Below are 14,096 nucleotides of genomic sequence, written 5' to 3'. Positions count from 1 at the left end.
GAGATGGAGTTTCGCTCTTGTTGCCCAGGCTGGAGTGCAATGGCGCGATCTCGGCTCACCGCAACCTCCGCCTCCTGGGTTCAGGCAATTCTCCTGCCTCAGCCTCCTGAGTAGCTGGGACTACAGACACGCGCCACCATGCCCAGCTAATTTTTTGTATTTTTAGTAGAGACGGGGTTTCACCATGTTGACCAGGATGGTCTCGATCTCTTGACCTTGTGATCCACCCGCCTTGGCCTCCCAAAGTGCTGGGATTACAGGCTTGAGCCACCGCGCCCGGCCCTATTTCTTGACTTTTTATGGAAGCTTCATGGCATCAGCAGTCCTGCCCTCAGAACCCTTTTCTGGGAGAGCTTTAAAGCCCACAATCTAAAAACAACAACAACAAAAAACCCCACAATCAGAAAGGCAGAGAGTAGATTAGAGTCTTCCCTTGGGGCAGGTGGAGGTGAAAGGAGGGCAGGAGAGAGACTGTTTCCTAACACCTAACACACCCAACATTGTAACAAAAGCCTGTAATAAGGGATAGGGAGTTAGGAGCCAAGAACCATGGGTGAAAACCGATACATAACAGCCAGTATCCTTGTAGTGAATATCTTCACACGTAAGGAAACACTGTAAGGTTTTTGTTTTGTTTTGTTATTCTTCTTTTTTTAGACATATTTTCGCTCTTGTTGCACAGTCTGGTATACAACAGCACAATCTCGGCTCACCTCAACCTCTGTTTCCTGGGTTCAAGCAATTCTCCTGCCTCAGCCTCCCAAGTAGCTGGGATTATAGGCATATGCCATCACGCCCGGCTTATTTTATATTTTTAGTAGAGATGGGGGTTTCTCCATGTTGGCCAGGCTGCTCTTGAACTCCCGATCTCAGGTGATCCGCCCGCCTCAGCTTCCCAAAGTGCTGGGATTAAAGGCGTGAGCCACCCAGTTCCGCTGTTTTGTTTGTTTGTTTGTTTTCTTCATCTAGAGTTGATTGTTTTTTGCCTTTTTTTTTAAGATTCAGTCTTACTCTTGTCCACCAGGCTGGAGTGCAATGGTGTGATCTCAGCTCACTGCAGCCACCACTTCCTGGGATCAAGCAATCCTCTTGCCTCAGTCTCCAAAGTAGCTGGGATTACAGGTGCCCACCACCATGCCCTGCTAATTTTTGTATTTTTAGTAGAGATGGGGTTTTTACCATGTTGGCCAGGCTGGTCTTGAACTCCTGACCTCAGGTAATCTGCCCGCCTCGGCCTCCCAAAGTGCTGGGATTACAGGTGTGAGCCACTGTGCCCGGCCTTGTTTTGTTTTTCTAAGTATTTCTACAGGCCAGGTGCACGCCTGTAATCCCAGTTACTCAGGAGGCTGAGGCAGGAGAATCTCTTGAACCTGGGAAGCAGAGGCTTCAGTGAGCTGCGATCACACCACTGCACTCCAGCCTGGGTGACAGAACAAGACTCTGTCTTAAAATAAATAAAAATAAAAATCTGTTAGCCGGACGCGGTGGCTCAAACCTGTAATCCCAGCACTTTGGGAGGCCAAGGCGGGTGGATCACGAGGTCAAGAGATCGAGACCATCCTGGTCAACATAGTGAAACCCCATCTCTACTAAAAATACAAAACATTAGCTGGGCATGGGGCGCGTGCCTGTAATCCCAGCTATTCAGGAGGTTGAGGCAGGAGAATTGCCTGAACCCAGGAGGCGGAGGTTGCGGTGAGCCGAGATCACGCCATTGCACTCCAGCCTGGGTAACAAGAGTGAAACTCCGTCTCAAAAAAAAAAAAAAAAAAAAAAATCTGTCCATGGCTGGGCTCAGTGGTTCATGCCTGTAATCTCAGCACTTTGGGAGGCCGAGGTGGGTGAATCCCTTGAACCCAGGAAGCAGAGGCTGCAGTGCCCAGATCATACCACTACACTCCAGCCTGGGCAACAGAGCAGGACTCTGTCTCAAAAATAAAAATAATTAATTAATTAATAATAAATAAATAATACAAAAATTAGCCAGGTGTGGTGGCAGGCACCTGTAATCCAAGCTACTTGGGAGGCTTAGGCAGGATAATCGCTTGAAGCCAGGAGATGGAGGTTGCAGTGAGCCGAGATCACTCCAGCCTTGGTGACAGCAAGACTCTGTGTCAAATAAATAAATAAAATTAAAAAGTATATCTCCACGAGGCACAGAGGCTGACTCCTGTAATCCCATCACTTTGGGAGTCCAAGGTGGGAGAATTGCTTGAGGCCAGGAGTTCAAGACTAGCCTGGGCAACATAGTGAGATGCTGTCTCTATTTTGCTTTTCAGATGGAGTTTCACTGTTGTTGCCCAGGCTGGAGAGCCATGGCTCACTGCACCTTGCACCTCCCGAGTTCAAGCAATTCTGCCTCAGCCTCCTGAGTAGCTGGGACTACAGGCGCCCACTACCATGCCCAGCTGATTTTTTGTATTTTGGGTAGAGATGGGGTTTTACCATGTTGGCCAAGCTGGTCTTCAGCTCCTGACCTCAGATGATCTGCCCGCCTTGGCCTCCCCAAAATGCTGGGATTATAGGCATGAGCCACCTCGCCCAGCCGACCCTGTCTCTATTTTTTAAATACTTATACATACATTTAGGTATCTCATCTCTCTATTGCTTGTTTAACTAGCCTGTTCTGCGCCTAGCACAATGGCTCTAGGCATCCTTAGTCTTTTTTATTATTTATTTATTTATTTTTGAGATGGAGTCTCACTCTGTTGCCCAGGCTGGAGAGTAGTGGCGCAATCTTGGCTCACTTCTTGAACTCGTGGGTTCAAGCAATTCTCCTGCCTTAGCCTCCCTAGTAGCTGTGATTACAGGCATGCGGTACCACGCTCAGCTAATTTTTGTAGTTTTAGTAGAGACTGGGTTTCACCATGTTGGCCAAGCTGGTCTTGAACTCTTAATCTCAGGTGATCTGCCCACCTCGGCCTCTCAAAGTGTTGGGATTACAGGCATAAGCCACCGCGTCTGGCCGGCATCCTCAGTCTTGATTTCACACATTGTTCCTCCGTCCTGTCTTCCCCCAGGAAACCGACAGTGGCTCTGTGATGCCAGAATTAAGTCTCAGAAATCTAGGGGAGTCTCCTACACTTCTGAAGCAGGAGTGAGGTAGGGAGGTTTGGGGTTAAATTATTTCCTTAGATAAGGAAAACTGCCTCCTTTCTAGTTAAGTGCCAAACTCTTTATAAACATTTCTCCAAAGCCCCAAGAAGTCAGCCTCATTACCTCCCTGTTTTCCTGCATTAACCTGAAACACAGTGACCTCAAGTAACAGGCCACAGTTCACATCCCCCTTAGGGCCCTTGCCTGGATTCCAATCTGTAGGCTTTGGGAAATGTTATTAACGAGTAAAGCTGGGTGTGAGTGTATCAGTAAGCACTTGTTAACTGATTTCTCTCCTTTCAAAGTACTAAACATTTCCATTGTATACTTCCAAGGACTCATTGTTTTGTTAATAAAAAAAGTCAACACTCATTTACATCACTGAGAGCCCCTCCTCCTCATTCCCAGTGGGACTTGGAGAGCAGAAGCTAGTTTTAGGGAAAGAGTTAGGGACTAGAAGATCTGCCCTTGATGTGGGCGCCTAACAGAGCCTGACACCTAGTTCTATAAATGTTGACGGTATTATTATTCAGAACATTTACATAAGAATCACCCTGATGGCTACTGTTTTGTGGACCTCGACCATGCTCCGGTGCTGGGGGAGTCCTTTTTCCTTTGCAGCAGGCTTTTTCTTTTTTTCTTTTTTTTTGGAAAGGGAGTTTCACTCTGGTTGCCCAGGCTGGAGTACAGTGGCACGATCTCAGCTTACTGCAACCTCCAGCTCCCAGGTTCAAGTGATTCTCTTGCCTCGCCTCTCGAGTAGCTGGGATTACAGGTGCTTGCCACAACACCCAGCTGATTTTTGTATTTTTAGTAGAGGTGGGGTTTCACCATCTTGGCCAGGCTGGTCTTGAACTCCTGACCTCATGATCCACTTGCCTCGTCCTCTCAAAGTTCTGGGATTACAGGTGTGAGCCACTGCACCTGGCCTTTTGTTCTGTTTTGTTTTTTGTTTTTTTGAGACGCAGCCTCACTCTGTTGCCCAGGCTGGAGTGCAGTGGTACGATCTCGGCTCACTGCAACCTCCGCCTCCCAGGTTCAAGCGATTCTTCTGCCTCCGCCCCCCGAGTAGCTGGGATTACAGGTGCTCGCCATCATGCCCAGCTAATTTTTGTTATTATTATTTTTTTTTAGTAGAGACGGTGTCTCACCATATCGGCCAGGCTGGTCTCAAACTCCAGATCTTGTGATCTGCCCACCTCAGCTTCCCAAAGTTCTGGGATTACAGGCATAAACCACCACGTCTGGCCACTTTTTTCCTCTTCTTTTTTGAGAGTTTTGAAAGCAAAGGAATGACATCACCTGACTTAGGTTTTTAAAGGACCACACAAGTGCAAGGTCTGTGAATTGAAATATTACAACTCCCATGTTACTGGGGCATTTTCTATTATTCACCTGTTCTAACTAGAATATTTAGGGGCCTAGCCTGCTTTAAGGAAATCCAATGTGCAAAAATCCAAATAGAACTAACTTTCCCTGAGGGACTGGCAGTCATTGCAAATTGCTCAGTGTAGCAGGGGTAATGGGGTGATCTGGAGCCTCTGGGCCCAGCTTTCTTTGCATTGGAAGGACTCATCACCACAAAGCCCATCAGCTGCACCTTCACAGGTGCCTTCTGCTCACATATGTGCACACAGCCATAAAAAAATGGGTGTTTCTGAATGGCTCCAGAATCAGATAATGGCAATGGTTGTACAACTTTGTGAATATACTAAAACTACCAAATAGCACACTTTACCTTTTTTTTTTTTTTTTTTTCCAACAGATGGGGTTTCATCATATTGGCCAGGCTGGTCTTGAACTCCTGACCTTGTGATCCACCTGCCTTGGCCTCACAAAGTGCTGGGATTACAGGTGTGAGCCACCACGCCCAGCCTCCAAATAGCACACTTTAAAAGGTACATTTTATGTATGTGAATTTTATGTCAGCAATAATAATAAAATAATAAACATATTCCCAGAAATCCTGTTTGTCATAACACAAACATTTGAAACAACCTAAATGTCTAGCCACAGATAACTTTTTTTTTTTTTTTTTTTTTTAGACGGAATCTTTCTCTGTTGCCCAGGCCAGAGTGCAGTGGCAGGATCTCAGTTTACTGCAACCTCTGCCTCCCAGTTTCAAATGACTCATGCCTCAGCCTCCCAAGTAGCTGGGATTACACATGTGGGACACCACACCCAGCTAATTTTTATATTCTTGTAGAGAGAGGGTTTCATCATGTTTACCAGCCTGGTCTTAAACTTCTGATCTCAGGTGATCCTCTTGCCTCAGCATCCCAAAGTGCTGGGATTACAGGTGTGACCCACAGCGGCGGCCAGTTTTTTTGTTTGTTTGTTTTGTTTTATTTTATTTTGAAATGGAATCTTGCTCGGTCACCAGGCTGGAGTGCAGTGGCAGGATCTCAGCTCACTCCAACCTCCACTTCCTGGGTTCAAGAAATTCTTCTGCTGCAGCCTCTGGAGTAGCTGAGATTACAGGCATGCGCCACCATGTCCAGCTAATTTTTTTGGTAGAGATGGGGTTTCACCATGTTGGTCAGGCTGGTCTCGAACTCCTGACCTCAGGTGATCTGACTCCCTCGGCCTGCCAAAGTGCTGGGATTATAGGTGTGAGCCACCAAGCCTGGCCGTGTGTTTGTTTTGTTTTGTTCTTTTGAGATAGAGTCTCACTCTGTGACCCAGGCTGGAGTGCAATGGCATGATCTTGGCTTACTGCAACCTCTGCCTCCCAGGTTCAAGAGATTCTTCTGCCTCAGCCTCCCCGAGTAGTTGGGACTATAGGTGAGCACCACCACGTCTGGCTAATTTTTGTATTTTTAGTAGAAACGAGGCTTCATGATATTGGCCAGGCTGGTCTTGAACTCCTGAACTTGTGATCTGCCTGTCTTGGCCTCCCAAAGTGCTGGGATTACAGGCGTGAGCCACACCGCCCTGCCAGTTTTGTTTTTACATAAAGACGCGTCTTGTACTCCTGGACTTAAGGGATCCTACTTCTTCAGTTCCTGAAGTGCTGGGATTACAGGTAGGAGCCATTGTACCCAACTCCCATCTCTACTTTTAAATAACAAACGTGTATATATATAACTTTCATTTTTTTTCTTTCTTTTTTTTGAGATGGAGTTTTGCTTTTGCTGCCCAGGCTGGAGTGCAATGGCGCCATCTCAGCTCACTGAAACCTCTGCCTCGCAGGTTCAAGTGATTCTTCCACCTCAACCTCCCAAGTAGCTGGGATTACAGGTATGTGGCACCATGCCTGGTTAATTCTGTATTTTTAGTGGAGACAGGGTTTATCCATGTTGGTCAGGCTGGTCTTGAACTCCCAACCTCAGGTCATCTGCCTGCCTTGGCCTCCTAAAGCGCTGGGATTACAGGTGTGAGCCACCTCATCTGGCTTTGCTTTTCTTTCTTTCTTTTTCTTTTTTGGACAACCTCTTGCTCTGTCGCCCAGGCTGGAGTGTGGTGGCGCCATCATTGCTCACTGCAGCCTCAACCTCCTGGGCTAAAGTGATCCCCCCACCTCAGTCTCCCAAGTAGCTGGGACTACAGGCGCAGGCCACCACATCCTATTAATTTTTGTATTTTTCATATACACGGGGTTTTACCATGTTGCCCAGGCTGGTCTGGAACTCCTGAGCTCAGGCAATCTGCTCGCCTCAGCGTCCCAAAGTGCTAGGATTACAGGCATGAGCCACCACGCCTGGCCACATATACGAAAACATTATACAGAGGTTAGCATAGCCCCTGAGCAAGGATGACATGCAAATTTGTGAAGCTTTGCATATTTTTGTGATTACATGTCTGTATCAAAATACCTCATGAGGCCGGGTGCGGTGGCTTATGCCTGTAATCCCAGCACTTTGGGAGGCCAAGGCGGGCGGATCACAAGGTCAAGAGATCGAGACCATTCTCACCATGATGAAACCCCGTCTCTACTAAAAATACAAAAATTAGCCAGGTGTGGTGGCACGCGCCTGTAGTCCCAGCTGCTCGGGAAGCTGAGGCGGAAGAATTGCTTGAACCCAGGAGGCAGAGGTTGCAGTGAGCCGAGATTGCGCCACTGCACTCCAGGCTGGCAACAGAGCAAGACTCCATCTCAAAAAAAAAAAAAAAAAAAACTCATGAAATGCATAAATATATACACCTACTCTGTACCCAGGAAAATTTAAAATGAAAAAAAAAATTTTTTTAAGTAAGTCTTGGTGCTAAAAACAAACAAAAAGCACAATGATGCAGTATGTCAATGGAACACAGGAGCCAACTGAAAACTGGAAAAACTTGAGCATAGTAAAGAAAGTACCTGAGGCAGGCAGCTGGCTGGAGCCCAGGAGTTCTCAACCAGCCTGGGCAACACAGGGAAACCTTTTCTTCACAAAAAATACAAAAAATCTGGTCAGACGTGGTGGCTCAAGCCTGTAATCCCAGCACTTTGGGAGGCTGAGGTGGGTAGATCACCTGAAATCAGGAGTTTGATCTCCTGATCAAACATGGCCAGCCTGGCCAACATGTTGAAACCCTGTCTTTACTAAAAATACAAAAATTAGCAGGGCATGGTGGCATATGTCTGTAGTCCCAGCTACTCAGGAGGCTGAGGCAGGAGAATTGATTGAATTTAGGAGGCAGAGATTGCAGTGAGCAGAGATGACACCACTGAACTTCAGCCTGGGTGACAGAGTGAGACTCTGTCTCAAAAAAAAAAAAAAAAATTAGCCAGGTATGGTGGCAGGCACCTGTAATCCCAACCACTTGGTAGTCTGAGGCAGGAGAATCATTCGAACCCGGGAGGCAAAGGTTGCAGTGAGCCGAGATCTCGCCATTTCACTCCAGCCTGAGTAACAAGAGTGAAACTCCATCTCAAAAAAAAAAAAAGACCAGGTATGGTGGCTCACTGCTGTAATCCCAGCACTTTGGGAGGCCGAGGTGAGTGGCTCACCTGAGGTCAGGAGTTTGACCAGCCTGGCCAACATGGTGAAACCCCATCTCCACTAAAAATACAAAAATTAGCTGGGTGTGGTGGTGGGTGCCTGTAATCCCAGCTACTCGGGAAGCTGAGGCAGGAGGACTGCTTGAACCCAGGAGGCAGAGGTTGCAGTGAGCTAAGATCGCACCACTGCACTCCAGCCTGGGAAACAAGAGCAAAACTCCATCTCAAAAAACAACAAAATTAGGCCGGGCGAGGTGGCTCAAGCCTGTAATCCCAGCACTTTGGGAGGCCGAGGCGGGTGGATCACGAGGTCAAGAGATCGAGACCATCCTGGTCAACATGGTGAAACCCCGTCTCTACCAAAAATACAAAAAATTAGCTGGGCATGGTGGTGCGTGCCTGTAATCCCAGCTACTCAGGAGGCTGAGGCAGGAGAATTGCCTGAACCCAGGAGGCGGAGGTTGCGGTGAGCCGAGATCGCGCCATTGCACTCCAGCCTGGGTAACATGAGTGAAACTCCATCTCAAAAAAAAAAAAAAAAAAAAAAAAACAAAAAAAAAAAACAACAACAAAATTAGCCAGGTATGGTGGTACTCACTTGTGGTTACAGCTACTTGGGGGCGCTGAGGCAAGAGGATGGCTTGAGCCCAGGGGGTCAAGGCTGCAGTGAACTAAGCATGGGCCACTGTATGCCAGCCTGGGCAACAGAGTGAGGCTCTGCCTCTGTTAAAAAATAATAATGGCTGGGCGTGGTGGCTCATGCCTGTAATCCAAGCACTTTGGAGGCCAAGGCAGGCGGATCACCTGAGGTCGGGAGTTCAAGACCAGCCTGACCAATATGGAAAAACCCCATCTTTATAAAAAGAAAAAAGTAATTTAGATTTTTTGACAAATTAAAAAAATAAAATAAAATAATAAGTAATAAATTAGGCCAGGCACAGTGGCTCATGCCTGTAATCCCAGCGTTTTGGAAGCCTGAGGCAGGTGGATCACTTGAGCTCCAGAGTTTGAGACCAGCCTGGGCAATATAGTGAAACCCTGTCTCTACCAAAAATACACAAAATTAGCTGGGCATGGTGGCATGGGCTTGTGTTCCCAGCTTCTCTGGAGTCTGAAAGTGGGGTATCACTTGAGCACAAGAGTTTCAGACCAGCCTGGGCAACATAGAGAGACTCTATCTCTACAAAAAAAAAAAAAATTTTTTTAATTAGCATGGTGTGGTGGCACATGTCTGTGGTCCCAGCTACTTGGGGGCTGAGGTGGCAGAACTGTTTGAGCCCAGGAGATAGAGGCTGCAGTGCACCGTAGTCACGCCACTGCACTCCAGCCTGGGTGACTCTCAAAAAATAAAAAATAAATAGATAAATAAAGTAGTACTAGATTATAACCTAAAGTCCATTAGTATGAACTCATACTAATAGAAATATATGATCAAATATATTCAATATCCAACAAGTTGAATAAATGAATGGGAGAAAGCTAGGCATGGTGGCTCACACCTGTAATCCTAGCACTTTGACGGTGTTGAGGCATGTGGATTGCCTGAGCTCAGGAGTTTGAGACTAGCCTGGGGAACACAGTGAAACGTCGACTCTACTAAAAATACAAAAAAATTAGCTGTGGCCTGGCAGCGTGAGCCTATAATCCCAGCTGCTTGGGAAGCTGAGACAGGAGAATCGCTTCAACCCAGGAGGCAGAGGTTGCAGTAAGCTGAGATCACACCATTGCACTCCAGGCTGGGCGACAGAGCTAGACTCCGTCTCAAAATAAATAAATAAATGGGAGAGAAGAGACTAATCTCCTATATGGAAGAATTCCAAATAACCTACACAGAGACTCTGCCTTTGAAGAGGTGGAACATAATTCCTTTAGCATGCACTGTGCGTAGTGACTTCCTTCCAAAGAGTACAGTACAAAAGATGGGGCAAAAAGAATGACTTTGTAAAAAGAATGACTTTGTATGGCTTCTCAGCCTGTTGGCTAAGATCAAGTGTAGTATCTGTTCTTATCAGTTTAATATCTGATTAAAAAAAAAAAAAAGAATGACTTTGTAGCCAGGTACAGTGGCTCACTCCTGTAATCCCAGTGCTTTGGAAAGCTGAAGTGAGAGGATTGCTTGAGGCCAGGAGTTCCAGACTACCCTGGGCAACATAGGGAGAGCCTGTCTTTACAAAAAATAAAACATCAGTCAGGTGTGGCGGCATATGCCTCTAGTCCAAGCTACTTGGGAGGCTGAGGCAGGAGGATCACTTGAGCACAGGAGGTTGAGGCTGCAGTGAGCTGTGATTGTGCTACTGAACTCCAGCTTGGGGAACAGATCTCGTCTTGAAAATAAATAAATGAAAAGGATTAAATAAAGGTTTTAAAAAATGACATAATGACTTAGCAGTAGACTCTGACTTCACTTGGGTGATGAAGGGTAACAGTGGCAGGAGGAGGCCAGCTTGAGAACTGGAACCTTGATGTGATGTGATATAATGTGATGAAAAGGGTACTTGATCTCTGCTTAATTCTAGTCTAAATCTGAAAACAACAACATACACATCCAAGTTAAGGCAGTCTATCCCAATACTAGGTATATACCCAAAGGAATAAAAATTATTCTATTACTAACTTTTTTTTTTGAGTTTCACTCTGTTCGCCAGACTAGAGTGCGGTGGTGCGATCTGGGCTCACTGCAACCTCCGCCTCTCAGGTTCAAGCGATTCTCCTGCCTTAGCCTCCCAAGTAGCTGGGATTACAGATGCGCGCTACCACACCTGGCTAATTTTCGTATTTTTAGTAGAGACAGGTTTTCACCATGTTGGCCAGGATGGTCTCGATCTCCTGACCTCAGGTGATCTGCCCACTTTGGCCTCCCAAAGTGCTGGGATTACAGGCATGAGACACCACGCCTGGCCCTTGGAATTCTTTCTCATTAGCTTCTGTAATTGTCCTCTCTCACAGTCTAATGTAAAGCTCCAGGAAGGCTGGGGTTTGTTTTGTGTACCCCTGTATCCCCAGCCACTAAGTGCAGTGCCTGGCACCATAGATGAAGTCAACAGTGGTTGAAAGAATCAAAGGCAGCTCAAGGCATTAAGTGAGGGAAGAGGGAGGTTTCTGACTTGAGTGCTGGTGACACAGAGATGGAAACCGTGGGGGAAGGGGGGCATCAGATCTCAAAGACTACTCAATTTGGGATATCTGAGGTGCTTGGAAGAGATCTATGAGAGGTGGGATAGGCATGTCTAGAAAATATTTGTGCCAGGCGCGGTGGCTCACGCCTGTAATTCCAGCATTTTGGGAGGCTGAGGCAGGCGGACCACCTGAGATCAGGAGTCCAAGGCCAGCCTGGCCAACATGGTGAAACCCTATCTCTACTAGAATACAAAAAATTAGCCAGGTGTGGTGGCGCACGCCTGTAATCCCAGCTAGTAGAGCTGCTAAGGTGGGAGAATCGCTAGAACCCAGGAGGCAGAGGTTGCGGTGAGCCAAGATTGCTCCATTGCACTCCAGCCTGGGCAACAAAAGCAAGACTTCGTCTCCAAAACAGAAACAAACAAGAACAACAAAAAGAAAATATTTAACTGTGCTGGGTGCAGTGGCTCACCCCTGTAATCCCAGCATTTTGGGAGGCTGAGGCAGGAGGATCACCCGAGGTCAGGCATTCAAGACCAGGCTGGCCAACATTTAGTGAGACCCCAGTCTCTACTAGAAACACAAAAAATTAGCCGGGCATGGTGATGCATGCCTGTATTCCCAGCTATTTGGGAGGCTGAGACAGGAGAATCTGTTGAACCTGGGAAGCGGAGGTTGCAGTGACCTGAGATTGCATCATTGCACTCCAGCCCAGGCAACAGAGTGAGACTCCATCTTCAAAAAAAAAAAAGAGGCCGGGCATGGTGGTTTATGCCTGTAATCCCAGCACAAGGCGGGTGGATCACCAGGTCAGGAGATCGAGGCCATCTCGGCTAACATGGTGAAACTCTGTTTTTACTAAAATACAAAATTAGCCGAGCATGGTGGCTGGTGCTTGTAGTCCCAGCTACTCGGGAGGCTGAAGCAGAATTGCTTGAACCTGGGAGGTGGAGGCTGCAGTGACATGAGATCGCACAATTGCACTCCACCCTAGGCAACAGAGCAAGACTCCATCTCAAAAAAAAAAAAAGAAAGAAAAAGAAAGGGAAGAAAGGAAGGGAGGGAAGGAAGGAAGGAAAAAAATATTTCACTGAGTTTCACTCTCATATGCCTATAGGGGCCAGAGATGTGGCTTGAATAGTGCTGGTCTACTCCAAGACAACAGAATGGAGGGATGGTGGCAATCTGGTGAGATTATGCCCCACCTCAAAGGAAAACCATGGGGTAAGCAGGTCTAGTGACCATACATTTTTTGATTTTTCAAGAGAAGCTGAAAAGAAGAATTTCCACATGAAATCTTTTCTGCAAGCCAACTTTCATCTTCTGGTCACCTGTTTCTGACTTTGTTGGAGCAATCCAGGCTCGAGCCTTCCCCACATGTCCTGGGTAAGTGTGGTGGTGGCAGGGAACGTTGGCTGCATTTTTCCTAAGGCAACAGGTACACTTATGAGCCAGGCACAGTGGCTCACGCCTATAATCTGAGTGCTTTGGGAGGCTGAGGCAGGAGGATTGCTTGGGGCCAGGAGTTCGAGACCAGCCTGGGCAACAGAGCAAGAAACCTGTCTCTACAAAAATTTAAAACTAGCCAAGTGTGGTGACACAGGCTTATAGTTCCAGCTACCCTGGAGGCTGAGGCAGGAGGATCACTTGGGAACAGGAATTCGAGGCTGAAGCGATCTGTGATCCTACCACTGCATTCTAGCCTGGGCATCAGAACGAAACTGCCTCAAAAGTAAAACAAGGCTGGGTGCAGTGGCTGACACCTGTAATCCCAAGACTTTGGGAGGGTGAGGGAGTAGATGGCTTGAGTCCAGGAGTTTTGAGACCAGCCTGGGCAACATGGCAAAATCCCATTTCTACAAAAAACACAAAAATTAGCCGGGTGTGGTGCATGCCTATAGTCCCAGCTACTCAGGAGGTTGAGACAGGAGGACTGCTTGAGCTCAGGAGGCAGGGGTTGCAGTGAACTGAAATCACACTACTGCACTCTAGTCTGGGTGACACAGTGAGACCCCATCTCGAAAAAGAAAAAAAGCAGGCATACTTAGAATAAGGCCATCCAATTAATTCTATAGGGGCTCAGGTTGGGGCCAGCCCTGGCAGCCCAGCTTAGTAGTGACTTGTTTTTTTTTTTTTTTTTTTTTACATAGACTCTTGCTCTGTCGCCCAGGCTGGAGTGCAGTGGTGTGATCTCGGTTCACTGCAACCTCCACCTCCTGGGTTCGAGTGCTTCTCCTGCCTCAGTCTCCTGAGTAGCTGGGACTACAGGCACCCACCACCACAGCTAGCTAATTTTTGTATATTTAGATAAGGGGTTTCACCACGTTGGCCAGGCTGGTCTCGGTCTCCTGACGTCATGCTCCACCCACCCTGGCCTCCCAAAGTGCTGGGATTGCAGGCATGAGCCACGCCTGGTGTGACCTGCTTTTTAATGATTACATCAAAGAATAATGCTAAGTGTAAAAAGGAAGTTGCAAAACAGTACACTTCAGAGGATCCCATTTTTTTTGAAATACTTTAAAGAGATATAGGTATATGTCTCATTCTATTATGCTTCATTTTATTAAGCTTCAAACAAGAGAGTGTGCTTTTTTTTTGGATAGAGTTTCGTTCCTTCACCCAGGCTGGAGTGCAGTGGGGCAATCTCAGCTCACTGCAACTGCCGCCTCCTGGTTTCAAGCAATTCTCCTGCCTCAGCCTCCAGAGTAGCTGAGATTACAGGCGCCCCCCATTATGCCCAGATAATTTTTGTATTTTTAGTAGGGATAGGGTTTCGCCATGTTGGCCAGGCTGGTCTTGAACTCCTGACCTCAGGTGATCCACCCACCTCAGCCACCCAAAGTGCTGGGATTACAGGCATGGGCCACCATGCCCGGCCTCTTTCTTTTTAATAAAGACAACATCATGGTTGGGCGTGGTGAAACCCCATCTCTACTAAAAATACAAAAAATTTTGTATG

At 47.1% G+C, this 14,096-nt stretch overlaps 2 pseudogenes; both read left to right on the top strand.

Annotated features, from left to right (window-relative positions):
* The first annotated feature begins 6,785 nt into the window (after window positions 1-6,785).
* On the top strand, window positions 6,786-6,885 carry LOC116526764 (annotated as a pseudogene).
* Window positions 6,886-9,980: 3,095 nt separating this feature from the next.
* Window positions 9,981-10,138, top strand: LOC116526781 (annotated as a pseudogene).
* The last annotated feature ends 3,958 nt before the right edge of the window (window positions 10,139-14,096 follow it).

This window comes from Sapajus apella, unplaced genomic scaffold (genome assembly GCF_009761245.1).
Source record: "Sapajus apella isolate SASKATOON/1434 unplaced genomic scaffold, GSC_monkey_1.0 scaffold51, whole genome shotgun sequence".
Lineage (NCBI taxonomy): Eukaryota > Metazoa > Chordata > Mammalia > Primates > Cebidae > Sapajus > Sapajus apella.
Note: the sequence above shows the minus strand (reverse complement) of the source record. Positions and strands in the feature narration are given on the sequence as shown.